The following is a 15117-nucleotide window of genomic DNA, read 5'->3' as shown; positions in this document are numbered from 1 at the left end:
TTGCATTACTGTATGAATCTATTACGTTGACACATCCAAAAATTAAAAATGTGAGACCCTTAGTATTCAGTCGCATCATCCTACACTAAAGCTGATACCAGCACCCCTATCAAATAATGGTGCAATCCAATACCAAAATATCTTGTATACTACAATTTACATCGTTTTCTTTTAGTTTGGCTGGTTACTTTTTATTATTATTTTCATTGAGTGATTTTTTTCCATCCATGTGATTTCGTGTTATTTTATGCAATGAGCAGTCCCATCCATATCATGAGTGGGTCAAAGGTCAAACAAAAGAGACCTCTAATCCATACTTATAGGATAATTGAGCCAATCTGTTTTAGGAGTACAAACTACTAATGGTCCAGAATCAAAATTTAGTAAAAACTCAAAATCTGAAAATTTTGACATCAGGGGTGTTTTTGCTTGACGCGGCCCAATTAATATTAGTATTATATAGAAATAATAACGCGAATAATAATAGCTTCAATTTCCGTGAAATTTTCACCACAAGGGTATTTTGGGTCGAAAAGACCAAAAATGATATCGATTTTACTGTCCCGTGTTTCCATGATAACCATTTTAGGGGTTGAAAATTTCAGTTTTTCTAATATCCAATGAAAAGTTACTTTGATTGATATGAAAATAACCTAGTTGGGGAGTTCGGGTCAGAGAATAGAAAAACCAGATTTATCTTAATGTTTCGAGTTGCCATGGTAACTATTTTGGGATTGAAAATGTTACTTTTTCCCTAATTCCTATTAAAGAACTATTGATTGATGTAAAAAAATGATAATAAGGGTTTTTCTGGTTAGCACACCAAAAAATGACACTCATTTTAATGTGAGATGTTTCCATGGCAACCATTCAGGAGTAAAAATTACCAGTTTTTCAAAGATTCCACCTAAAATCCAGTAACCAACAGAATATGTTATATCAAAGGGATATTTTGGGTTAGAAAGACCAAATATCCAGTGTAAAAATCCAGTAATCAACAGAAATATTATACCAAAGGGTTATTTTGGGTTAGAAAGACAAAACATAATATCCATTTTTACTGCCCTGTGTTTCCATAGTAACCTATTTGCATTTTAAAATTTCAAAGTTTTTCCAAATTCCATTAAAAGTAATACCAGTTACTATGCAAATGCTCTCCTAAGTGTATTTATCACAGCATGAACTCCATGTTCATTTTTGTTTCATGTTGCCATGGTAACAATTTAGGTAACCACAGTTTTTTTATTTAAAACAATGCATATTTTAGATCAGGGGTATCTTTTTTCGTTAACCAGACAAGAAAAGGCTATTTTACAAGATTCTGTCCATGAAGTGAATTCTCTAGTCTTTTGTTGTGTATACTTGCACACCTTTAATACCTGAGGAAACAGGTATAATGGACGACAGTGGGACTCAAAAGCTTTGTGAACTATTAGCAACCCGTTTCACTCTCACAGTAGTATGCAAATTTTAAAAGTCGCCAAAACAACATGACAACAACATGGCCTTTTCAGCACTAAGACATACTGTAGCAGGGCTAAAAATAGGCCATCTGTTGGGAGGAGGCATAATTCCTGTGTCATTGTGATTGATACATTATTATCAAAATGCAACGAGAATGCGTTTTTATTGGCCATCGTTTCCTGTGCCTGTCATTCAAGTACGTCAGTTCAGATATGGAAACTTTGTTGCAAAGTTCCACCGCACGGCCGGTCGTCTTCGTAATCTCCAGAAACAAGTCACATTATGGCAAATTTTGTGCCCAGCTGGGTTTGACTGCATTTATCTAGCTCGTCCCAAAGTGACAGACGCATCTTTCAACCTTTCAGCTTGGTGAAAAACTCATTTATTGATTCGCCAAAGGCCTGTGGACTCGCTTATTTTTGCACAAGTGCTACATGGACATAGGAAAAAGTTGTTGAATACTCACTGTTTCAGTGAATCCGCCATGATGAGAATTCTCAAATCAAAAAATGTTGCCGAGCTCGAATACAAATGTCTTCTCATTAAATTACGTCATTGTTATACAAGAGTTAGCATTCCAAAGTCTGTCACCCTGATTTTTTCAAAGTTTGGAGAAGGCCGACATTTCCATCTGAATGATTGAACGACGTGAAACGCAAAATTCCATCGCATATTATCTGGCAATATGTACAGTATAATTACTGCATACCATCGCTCCAGGTACGTATTCTTGACCGCGGAGTGACGTCACTTTAACCTCACGCACGCGAGTGAGGTGAATTGGGATTTGGCTATACCGGACAGTGAACAATGCAGAAATTATGTGACAAAGGACAGAACTGAGTGTTTATCATTGACATAATGTTGAAACTTTGAATACTGGTGTAAAAATTGAAAAATTCACACTTCAATATTTTGTTCTCACGGCAGTGTGACGCAAAAATGACGTGAAAACCCGCAAGTTCCCGGATGTCCGCGGTCAAGAATAAGCTTATACTCCACATAATGGACACAGGCGGTGTGAACTTTCTGAAAGGATTTCCTAAACGTCCTACTTGTTACCTTAGGGACTCACTTGTGATGTCCTGAAAAGTATTCTCTGCAGTAATTCCAGTTTCTGTCAACATGCAAAGCTAAACGACAATTTTATAGCACCAGACGTGTAGTGTACAGACTACACATTCACGCGCAGGTAAACTCAATTGCGCATGCTCATATTGGTAGACTACACTGGCAACCGAGTGCGCATGCGTGAAGGTATATTTGCAGCAAATTCAAATACACTGGCATAGACTCCACAGTCGCTGTGCCTTGTTTTGTGCGCGCCCACGACTGCCACGATGTGCCTGCATTCGAACACCTCTTTTTCAGAATTCCCACAGCTTCAATGAACTGTTATAGATTTCTATATAATACTTATAGCCCCTAAACTTGTAATAATAATAATAATAATAATAATAATAAAATAATAATAATAATAATAATAATAATAATAATATAATAATAATAATAATAATGATAATGATAATACATTTCATCAGAGGGGTATTTTGGGGAGAAACGAACAAAAATGATATCCGTTTTCATGCCTCATGTTTCCATGGCAACCACTTTGGAGTTCAAAATATCTTCTTTTGTCAAATGTCATGCGAAATGATTAAGAATGTAACAAAACTTTCAGAAAAATTTTATATGGGTTGTGATGCACTTTATAAGCCTGTTTCCATGGCAACTATTTGGTGTCAAGGAATATAAGTTTTCCGTAAACACCACTAAAAGAACTTTGATTGCTCCAAATATTTAAGAACAGCAGCACCTAGGGCTGAAAAATCAAATGTAATGTCCACTATAATATCACTTGTAATAATAATAATAATAATAATAATAATAATAACAAGGCTGTATTGCTGAAGGCAATGAGTACTTGGGCCGTGATAGAGTAATTTTGAGGACAATATATACTACTATTCAAATATGGTCTTGAATTTCCTCCTGTCAATTAGGCATTTGATTAACTGGTTATTAACCGAAGCAATGGCATGACAACGGCAAAATATGTCCAGCAACTTTTGTGGAGTTTGAGGCAGGGGTTCTTTATTTATAGTGAAAATTGCTTAAACTCCTTAAATATTCAAATTACAGCAAATTTCTTTTGTTCTCGATGGTAGATGTCTCATATTTAGATGGGCATATTTAGATTTCTACCCTATAGTTATCCCTATATACAAAAAATAGGACATCCAGCTCTATTGGCTTGCTCAGAATTAGATATGCGCATAATTAATAAGGTACAATATGTGGTGTCATAAGGTGTCCCATCATACCAAATATGAAGGGTGTAGCACTTGTGGTTACTGAGTTGTGGACAAATATATCTATTTGAGGTCAAAGGTCATTGAGGTCACGTGACATTTTGTCAAAATAATTGTATTGCTAAGTTATTCCTATATACCAAAAATCAGACCTCTAGCTCTATTGGCTCGCTCGCTTGAAAACAATCTCATACACCTGGCCATATGGGCAACTGTGTATGGGCAGCTGGATGCTTGACTTCCCGGAGAAGGCGAGCTGTCACGTTCAAGCTCAGGATTATTTGTCGATCAAATTTCAGTAATTTACCTTACCTAGATGAAATGTTGTCTATAGGCTGAAATTTCGCCGAATTTTGACGAAATTGCATCGATTTTTCAGGTTCATATCCGACATTTTTGAGTTTTGAGTGCAGACAGAAATAAGTTTTGAGGCAACATGGCTGCGACCCCATGTTGACCCCAGTATCTGCTAAAGTGCGGGTTGCGGGCTACGGGTTTTAGAATTATGGCTAGATTTCTAATATATGTAATATGGCATTTAGTATATAAGAAATAAAACCTTTAGAATGTGTCTATTATAAATAATGATGATCAGGTCTATCGTACAGTATCCCTTTTCCTGCGAAGTCCATATTTCACCATCAGGTCAAGATGGTTAAAATTAATGAAACACTACCATATGGTGTATTTTAACGTAATACTGTATATTTGAAGGCTGTTGAAAATATCAATGCTGTAAACTTGATTTTTTGGACTAAAGATGCTATAACAGACCAAACCAAATGGGTGAAAATACGTTATGTTTCTGAAAAAAATCAAAATCTGCTAAACTAAAAGCGGCGATTCCGAGGACCAATTTATTTATTCCGAGCTGCCTGGCCATTACAAATAATTAGGGATCTGAATCAATTTTCTTTCTTGCCATGGATGTGAGTGAGAAATATACGTAAGGCCAGGAAGAAAAAATTAATTGTTCATCGGAATCGCCGCTTCTATTTTGGCATATTTGGAAATTTTTTTTTTTTCGATCGCGGCAAATTCGTACTTCCGCATTACAAATATTTTTTGTACTGCCGATGGTGGCGCCCTACACTGTGTCGGGTTTTCGCGGGCACGGGATTTTGAATGAGACTTCATTCGTGTTCGGACTTAGTTGTCCGCCAACACGTTGTTGTTACGTCTGAATTTGGCGAATCACGACGCAAAGTGGGTCGATTTGGCCAGAAATTTGCTCGTTTTGTAAAGGTTAGTACACGTCACATGAGTATTAATTTGATCGCCAACATTCGACGTGATGGCCAACAGTTAGTTCCAGAGACGCTGTTCAGTGCAGTGTTTGTCCTGATATTACGTTCGGCGATTTGTCCAACAACATCGTGACAGCAGATGGACGGTGCATCCGATTGAATGAAAATTGCATCGAAAGTATAAAAATTTACGGCAATGACAAAACACATGGTTGCGTCGATGTTAAAGTACGATCTGAATGATGACTCACAGTCACTTGGTGGGCTATAATTCAATCAATCAATCAATCCTTTATTACTCAACATACACTGACAGAGAGTGTGGTATGGTACATTTCAGATGAAAGAACAACATGTCCAAAACTTAACACTATTCTACCCATAGACGAGTGTACAGAAGCGAGAAACACCCCAACTTGAGGTGTTTCTCGCTTCTGTACACTCGTCTATGGGTTGAATAGTCCCAGAGCTGAATAGCCCACCAAGTGACTTTGGATGACTATATAACTTCACTCCGATCACAATACAGTGTTGTTAGACCATTATGTAAAATGTGTATATATAGACAGTGGTAAAGAGGCCAAAACATGGGGTCAAAGTAAAATGAAAAAACTCAGATGCTAGGTCCCACCAGGACAATATTAAAGGACAATACTGAATTGTTGAATTTCAGTGATTTGCTGTACATTTCAGTTTTATTCTGAGAGAATGTTGAAATGCTCAGAATATGTTGTGCAAACACTAACTGTGAATGTAATGGCCTATGTTATTGTTGGGAAATATAGTAGGCCTATTGAATTCAGTTACCAGTATCAGTGTTTCTTGTCTGAGATATTTCTGGTAAAAAGGGAAACAATTATCTTGCCTTGTCTGCATCTGTGCAAAAATGCCAAAGAATCGCGTTTACCTTCGGCCTAAAAAAAAAAAAAAAAAAAAAATTTTCGCTCGCCGCTCCTGGGACTTGGTCCAAAAAATCCGATGAACAAGATTTTTTTTTTCTCTGGCCTAATACCAGACTGACAAAAAAAATCGCGCCTCGGAAATGTCGCCACTTATCGCGGAATGAAAATTGTTACATTTCTAGTATCAGGCCATAGGAAGTAAATTCTTTGTAATGCATCCATTCACAATTCGGTTCCAGGGCAACTCATACAGAAAATTAAACAATGCCTAGTTAAATGCAATGCATAAGGAAAGATTTGACTTAAAAAAGCGTAGAAGTGATGTGTATTGTAAATGCCGTGTATTTTTCATGAAATCTTTAAAAAGAAAAAGACGTACAACAAAGGACTTAGTTTACTTTGCCGTTTCGGTTCAAGCGAGGTCGCGACCTCAGAGAACGACATTCTGCTGACATTTTACGCGAGAATTTCAGTGGGAAAAACACGCCGGTGCGTTGCCTTATTTTCAGGAATCGATCTAATAGGAATATTTTTGGATGAGTTTGTGTTCTGCAGCTCTCAATAATTTATCTCCTAATATCATGAACGTATGACTTGCACCTGCAGTATGATAGTCGCTCCATGCCGGTATGCCCCCTTCAAGCATTTATTCAGCGTGACTTTGAAAAGTTTCCTAGGACTATAATCGTGTTCACCACAATAAAATTATTTGAAACGGCGTTGAAAACGATTTCGAAAATTGTGCTTTTATCGGCGGTTGAACTAATCTGAAGTGTGAGAAGGGCGAAAATGATATCAAAAAACACACATTTTTTCATGCCCGCAACCCGCAAAATAGCGCATCCGGTTGACCCCTAGCCCTGCGTACGATGCTATGTGCTACAGCTAACACACAGCATCGTACGCAGGGCTAGCGAGAGAGTTGCCGACATCGACGGTTATTTACGAGAAGTGAATAAAAGACTGTCATTTTTGGAAGCGATCGAGTAGCTGAGGTAGGCTGGGATACGACTTGGGCCCAAGAACGCTGAATTTCGGCAGTAATTTGGCTTTTTACGTGAAGTCCCAAAATGGATTTGAAGTCACCGACCCTACGTACGGGTCTTTGCAGGGCTGTGGTGAGCGGGACGATTAGCTGTAGCGGAACACACAGCATCGTACGCAGGGCTAGTTGACCCCAAGTGAAAATGTGTTCGCGATCAAATCTTCCTATATTTTTTTCAGAATTTTCGACAAAATCATTGCTTCTTAAATCTTTTGTAAAATATAAAATACTAAAATAAAAATGCGATGTGCCATGTCTCCAGATTTCTAAAACATCGTTCGTTGACCGTTCGACGGAATACTCATTTCGCAAACTTGTGACGCAGTTGAAATTCAATACTGACCGCCAATAATCTTAATGAGACGAGATCATTCTAGACCCCGGTTCAAGACATCCTCCAAATTATCCAACCATTCGCGTTAGAGTTCAGCTCGCTTAGAGTATCATAACATTCTTCGGCCTTCATTTAGATCGACCCTAATCTCTCCCATTTAGGAAACAAATACACAAGCTACCTCGACAAAACTTCAGGCACCATCCAGGACCAAACGCACTACAAATCTGTCTTGACGTCATCATCTCCTTACATGGTAATCGGCATACCGTATTTTTTAGCAAAGGAGACACAGAATACGTCGGAGTATTCAGTTTCAAAACGTATTACATTGTGTGATGTTGTCAAAAAAAGGTAATGTTACTGCAGTGGTATAAATTACAAAACACAAAAGTTCAAATCAGTTTATTTTGGACTGGCTTTACCCACATTTCATATTGTTTCTTATGCCAGATTTGACCACGTACTTACTGGCGACCCCTTTACATGCAAATTTTGTGTCAAATGGTGTGTTCTCCTGGAAAAACAAACGTACGATTTCTATATTATGGAGGCGAAATTTGCCCTCAAAACTCGAAACCACCCCTTTATGGGGTGTACCTAGCTATTTTGAACGAGCTTCTCGAATCTGCAGCTCTATTTCGAAATGATGGTCTGGTTTTCTCAGCTCAAGGATAAGTGTTCTCCATCGCTGTGGGCATTACTATTCTCAACTGGGGGTACAGTTTCCAGTCGTAATGTTTTTCATTGTGTCCGGGATAAAAACCTTTCCTTTTCAAACTTTCAGTTTGATTAACACTAGTCCACATCTTGTCAGTGATTAAACATGTTTCAAGTTTAAATGTTAAATTCTGGTCTCGAGCCCTCCTGTTCGACCAAACTGAAATTACCCCTCCCACTTTGGCTCGTCCAGTGGGTGTAGCAAGGGTCGTGCCATCGCTTAGGAAACGGAGGGTGCATTAATTGTTGCATTTCGATGCACATTTTGATTATATTCAGAAGATTTTGTGCAAAAACTCAGATAGAGAAGCATTTATATTCACATCTCACTTATTCATGACTGGCTGAGAGCAGCACTTCCATTAAGTTAGCATCATTACGCCATTTATTATGCCAAGAAAGATGAAGCCAAGACATTTTGCCCTCCCTGGTCTCAGCCAGAAATGGTTATACCTTACAGAGTTTTTTCCCACGGAATGAAAACAAATGTACTTGGGCTGAGGCCCAAGTACAATAATAATAATAATAATAACAATAACAATAATAATAATAATAATATAATAATAATAATAATAATAATAGAATCCAGTTACATTTAAGCTGCAAGCAGTGTTAATTAGGCCAAAAGAATTGACAGCAGAAGTGCAAAGCAGTGAAATGAAGTGCTTGCAGCATAACATGCATTTGGAGGTGTGATTTTCGTTTGTAAAAGAAAATATACAAGGTTTGCAAGTTCTAATGGCTGAAATACCTCACAGCAGGTTAAAGGTCACCAAAGGTTATCTTCAAATGTTTAAACAAATAAAGGTCCTGTACTCTACATGTTGAACAAGAAATGGTCCCCTTCCTTTTGGTTAGCATGACAATTAGCTATTCACACAATGAGGTGTGTCAATCATGGAAAAGACACTCCTAATGTCATTTAATACCAAAGCCGTATTAGTTGCAGTTGCAAAATTAAGTCATAGGCTGCCAAAGGTCATTGCAAAAATTTGGAAAAAAACGTCTCATAACACAAAGTAAACTTTTAGCCCGTTTGAATTTTAGTGGAAGCTCACCAAACAGATGTCTTCCAAACCCTATAACATGGCATTTTAATTAGTCAACAGCTATGGCAACTATATTGGACTTTACAAAAAAATGGTTAAAAGGCATAAAGTAAAATCTTCTCAAGAACTAATCTGCAATTTCATTTGGCATTTCGTGTACAAGTGATGTCTTTTAAATTTGCTGACGGCATTTTCATCGGTTGACATATTCGTCTACATTTTGTTCTAAAAACTCGTCAGAATGGCTAATAATGCACAGTCGCTTATGACGTTTTGATCATCTGCCCTCTATGGTGGCCCCAATGGAATTATCAAAAATTAATAAATATACCATAAAGTGTTTTAAATTGTCTTGTCAAGAACCAATCTACCGCATGATTTGGATTTTTAAAGCTTTCTAAACAAAACTCTTCAAGGTTGCTTATGACATTTCGATCAATTGACTACCATCTGGATTGTGCAAAAAATTATCCGAACTGGTGAGGATGAATAATAGACCTTTGCCAATGGCATTTTGATCGGGTGCGCGCCATTGCATTCCAATTTGACTTACTGAGAAATTATTAAATATGCCATAAAGTATTTCGAAATTTTCTTCTCAAGAACCAATATGCAACATGATTTGGAATTCTGTATATAGGTATCCAACCAAAACAAGTGTTCAAAGGTTTACAACATTTCGATCGGATTACTGCCATCTGGGGTTGTACAAAAAATTATTAGGAATCGATATTTTAAAGAGAAACAGCATAACGTTTTTTACTTTACCTGAATCATTGGCTGGTTGGGTACTACGAAGTGTTGGAACGGAATATTTTATAACTGCGCGACATGAATTGACAAAAACCTCATTTATTATTTACATATCTACTTCAAGGCCTCTTTTATTATTACTCGAGGGATGTTGTTGGCAAGATGTAGGTTCATGAATAGCCAAAACACATAACAAATATTTATGCATATTTCGACTTCACAGCATGTTAGCTTGCTAGAGAGGGAACATTTGTGACATATTGGTTCGTAAACAAGTATTATTTGTAAGTATTGTTTTCGAGGATCACAAAATGACGGCTCCTGCCAGCTTTAATTCGATTTGAAGTTGTTCACTTTTTTAACAAAACTTTGTGTGAGAATGTCCATGCTCTGGGGCATACTGGTCTCTTGCAAACAAATTGCAAAAAGAATTTGCATTTTCTTTAATTTGTTATCGTTACAAAAGCAACAGAGAGCTCCACGCTTAGCAATAACGTTTGTTTATGGGCTTTGTTGGGAGGAAAGTCAAAGCTGAGTTAATTGATACAAACTTTCGTCTCAAACTTGCCTATTAAATGAATTTTAATGGTCAACGCGTCGAATCTTATTCCTTCAATACACGGTGAATGCAGTATATTTTCTGACAAGAAGTCAATAGGAATGTACTTTTCATTCTCGCTATGATTTTTTTTTATGTTATAAATTCATTTCGTCGTTTTTGCTATCATGAATACGGGAATGCAGGATTTTAATTAAGAGCTTCGGACATAATGCCACTGTCCACCTTTTCCTGTGTGAGATATCACACAGCGAAATATGACAGACATTTCCAAATCGACGGTCCAAGCAATAGTGATGATTCTCCGTCAAGGTGATATTTGATGCAGTGTGCATAAGATTTTAAGCCTTCGAGAGCATTTTCCCAAGACTTAAAGGAAAGTCACCCATTGCCAGTCTCGGCAAAGCCTTCCGTGAAAATTCTTGTCAGCGTAAATGTTTCGAAGGCAATGCGCTGTTTGATGAAATGTTTCAAAGACACTCCAACTACAGCAATTGAAGTCATAAAGGAAGAGCGAGAACACGCCCAAAATGGTGATTCAATCGGCTGCAAATCCTCAAGTAATATTAATAAACATCATTTGAAGATTGGAGACCGGTTGAACACCCACTTTGCCTATCAGCATGGGCAGTTTAAAAGGAAACACAACGTGGTGTGTTCTGGCCTGATATCAGACGGAAAGCCATTTCCGCACACTTTCCAGGTAATTACGCGATGCATTCATCCGCCGAAGTCATCCGCCGTTTCAAATTACAATCCTGTTGAAAACGCACACATGGACACTGCCACGAATGAAAATTTAATTAAATAGCAAAAGAATTAGACATAATTTTTCATCGACATTTGTGACAGCTTCGAATCATCCCCGTAGTTGTAATGTATTTTTACTCATTTATCAGCTATTCCCCGAGGAAATCATGCAATCGACGATAAAGATTTAACGAGCACCAGTAATACGCTAAAATAAAGTAGCTGTATTTATTACGCATCTGTGTGATCAAAACGTGATGAAATCATCACCACATGGCCAGTAGCTTTTGATGAATACATGTTTGTTGGGTAATCAATAAAATGCAGAAACCTTTATTCAAGGAGATTCCTGAACGCGTTTACATATTTCACAAAACGCACTAATGGCTCGCTGGGGCATGTCAGTTGTTGATATTTCTATAGAAAACACATAAGGAAAACAGAGCTTACATAAACATATCTTGATGCGCAAGCGAAATTAATTAAGTTTAAAACTACATTATAGCACAGCATTTGTTCAAAATTTCTGTGCTCATGGACCCAGCTCATGGACTAGATATTTGGCTTCTGTTTGGTCTATCGAATAAGAAGAGACTTTACAAAACATTTATCCCCATTTATAGTAAACCTACCCGTCAAATTGTGTGGGTGTTCTATCTCATAAAATAAATGTTTGCTTTGGAATGCAAGGTGGTGTTCAGTTACTATGACCGGGATGGGCTGGCAAAGTGAATGGGGTCATCTGCAATTGGAAAACTGCAAAGGCGGGGATGGGATGGGGTGTGGAGTCAGCAATAGCTTCTGGGTGCACATTGCACAGAGTGTTGAAATCCCCAGTACTCGGCTTGCTGACATTGACTGTGTCCTTCATTTTTAGTGTTGATACTTAAGTATTCCACAATAACAATGCACGCGACAGACTAACAAGCTGCATTGATGAACAAAATGTTGGGTCATTCACAATGCCATAGGAAGTAGACAAAGACTGTGTTTGATACTCGGAACAAAAATAAATTGTCAAATGTTAGAGTACAGGTACAGGTACTGTACAGGTAGCTTTCACGAAAAGCACAAAAATAATGAAACGTCAGAATATCAATATTTTATCTAGCAATAGGGTGCGGAGGTCATCAGCTTTTCATCATTTTCTCAGTTGGGGCTGTCATCAATACTTTTTGTCTGAGTGGGGAGGGAGTCATATTATTTTGATTGAGGTGTAAGAAAAAAATGCCAGTCCACCCCCGGGCTATAATAACTTAACACTCCCTAATTCCCAATGAGAACCGACTTTTCCAGTAATCAGTCAATTAAATGGTGACTCGGAAGCGATTCAGACGCCAACGCAAATAATTAATTGAGGGAGTTTGTCGAGAAGAAGGCCCCTCTTGAAGAGGCAAAGCTTCGACCCGCCACGTTACTTAAAGTTTGCAAATCCCCTCCCTGCGGGCATGTCAACAGTAGTTCTAATACGATGTAATCAAAATTTCGGAATTGACAGAATATCGTTCTACAATATTGATTAAAAAAGAGTAGACTGATAACAGTCGTCGACGTCTCAATATGCAACCAATGGTACGTATTCCCTCAACGACTGGTTAGTCTACCATATACAAAATGCCATTCAAAAGATACAATACATCGGACGCTCTCTTACCTTCAAGTATCAGAATACTCCGTGTTGAAACGGTATAAGTCGGTTTAGTATAGGCAGAGCGTGGACTACGCAAAATGATTATGATGTCTCCCTACGTGTGCATCAAGTGGGTGTCTGCCTGGTAGGAGGACTTGCGCTAGTGCTAGTTCTGGATTTTAATATATAATATGATCAAATTTCAATATCCTTTATGGTACGTCTAAACTTCGACTTCGTTTGGTTTCTTCACAGCGCAAAAGTAGTTTATTTTGATGAACAGGTGATATTGGGCAAAAACTAACTAATTTTAGACAATGCCACGTTATTTTACAAGAAACAAGCTAAAACGTAAAATTTTAGGACTACTTTTATTCCACCAAGCGCATAAATATTTGGCAATGATTGAGTAAACAGGCTTTTGTTGATGAACTTTATGACGTACGTTTCCACTGCAGTGTAATATATCATGCGTGACAATTTCTCCACATCTCTCGGAACACCAAAAGGCGGCGTTAACAAATACCTCTGGAGGGGTGGGAGAATTGAGGGATGGCTTGACGCTATTGAGAATACAAAAGGGGACTTGAAAATTCGTTCAACTGAAATTGGGAATCAGTCTTGTAAACATGGTAATGATTTGGATTATATTAATGGTGAATATTAAACAAAACGTCACAAAACCGTTCAAAAGTGTAAATATATCAAAAACTAAACGGATACCTTCTCATACCTATAAAGGTAAGCACAAATCACATGAGATGAGCAATGTAAACATAGCTATCTAGATTACAGAACCCTCCCGTCGAATGCAGAACGTTTAGGAATTTATGCTTATAGTCTTCTAACATTCATTTTTGCGTTATTCTCAAATAGAAAACATGAAACAAAACGTGCGTATTAAGTCGCCAGCTGGAACCGCTGGTTCTTACTGACCCTACGCAACTCCAGTAATTTTCTTTACCCTCTCACTGGACGACAGAGTAACTTTGAAAGGAATAGTATGCACTCACTAGCTGGCCGTAAGGTATCAGTTGAACACAATCTTTCCCTTGGGCCTAGTATGCACTCACTAGCTGGCCGTAAGGTATCAGTTGAACACAATCTTTCCCTTGGGCCTTAGTCAATAAAAATTATCTGATTAAATATCAAGAGAAAAAATTTTTGTTAGGCTAGTTTTGACAGGAAGACGGCAATTGAGACGATATAGTTTCGTTTCAGCTGTCACTCTGTTATTAGTTTCAACTACAAGCCGGACATGCCGGAAAATGCCGAGAGAGTTTGACCGGTTAAGAAGGGCTTGACTACGCAGTTTCTGCGTAGTGAAGCTTCATTACGTATTCATGGTGACCCCTGGCCAGCTGTCAATAACTTTGGGGGCTTTTGTCTTTTGGCCTGCTTTGCATATGCGTCGTTGGACACGACCTGCCAATCACCCAGGTAGTCAATTAAACTATTAATTGACTGTTTACCGACCCAATTAACACTATCCAGCAGTATCAGTCATATTTTAATCGCGTGGCCCGGGTTGGCACAACGTAGGAACGCGTGTATTTCTGTGTGTACGTTTCACTTGTGGTGTTGTTTGTACCATCGTGTGTCCTTGTTTCACCTACAGCATTACCTTCAAGGTGACAGGCTTACTATTAATGTTCAGTATCATTGCACCGAGTTCTGCCCACGGTGAAAACCACCTGTTTTGCCTACTAATTACTGCCCGTCGCTGCCCGTCCTGAATGTAGCCTATCTATAGCTACAGTAATCACATAAATCATTTATCAGTTTTGATATATACTCCTAAATTGTAAGTTTGATCAAAATCGAGACCACATTCAAGGGCTATGCAGACTGTCCATGTAAGCACACACAGTGACAAGAAGGCGGCAAACACCTACTCACCAAGCACATCGAATCGGCGAAAAGAAGCATAAAAAGCTAGGCTTATCGCCAAAACAAACGCGCCAAGCGCTAACAAAAACCCATACCAAGCGGCCCTTTTCAGGGCCACCAAATACTCCAAAAAGGGAGCTACCAAAAAATACGATAAGATGACATAGAACACACAAACACTTAAAAGAAATAACAAAAATCGTACACATAACAGCAACTGAAACACAACATTAAATACAAAATAAACAATCACAGTAACGTACCAGAAAACATGGCCGTGGAAATAAATCAGCTATTTCCAAAGAAAAGCCGACAACAACATGAAATTCAACAACAACCTATCATCGCTCAAACTATGAAACTCCGAAAAATAGTACTAGGCAAAAGCCTTAAAATTCATTCGGACACCAACAAAACCAAACAGAATAAAACCACCTCAGGATTTCAACAAATAAAGTCGTA

General features: G+C 38.1%; 1 protein-coding gene across 1 annotated transcript in view; it reads right to left on the bottom strand.

Annotated features, from left to right (window-relative positions):
* LOC139114066 (neuropeptide Y receptor type 1-like) overlaps positions 1-12949 on the bottom strand; it is a 41742-nt gene extending 28793 nt beyond the window's left edge. Inside the window, exon 1 of the mRNA XM_070675569.1 lies at positions 12790-12949. The gene's annotated coding sequence lies outside the window, so the exon portion shown is untranslated. The remainder of the gene's footprint in view (positions 1-12789) is intronic.
* Between the last annotated feature and the right edge of the window lie 2168 nt (positions 12950-15117).

This window comes from Ptychodera flava, chromosome 16, assembly GCF_041260155.1.
Source record: "Ptychodera flava strain L36383 chromosome 16, AS_Pfla_20210202, whole genome shotgun sequence".
Taxonomy (NCBI): domain Eukaryota; kingdom Metazoa; phylum Hemichordata; class Enteropneusta; family Ptychoderidae; genus Ptychodera; species Ptychodera flava.
Note: the sequence above shows the minus strand (reverse complement) of the source record. Positions and strands in the feature narration are given on the sequence as shown.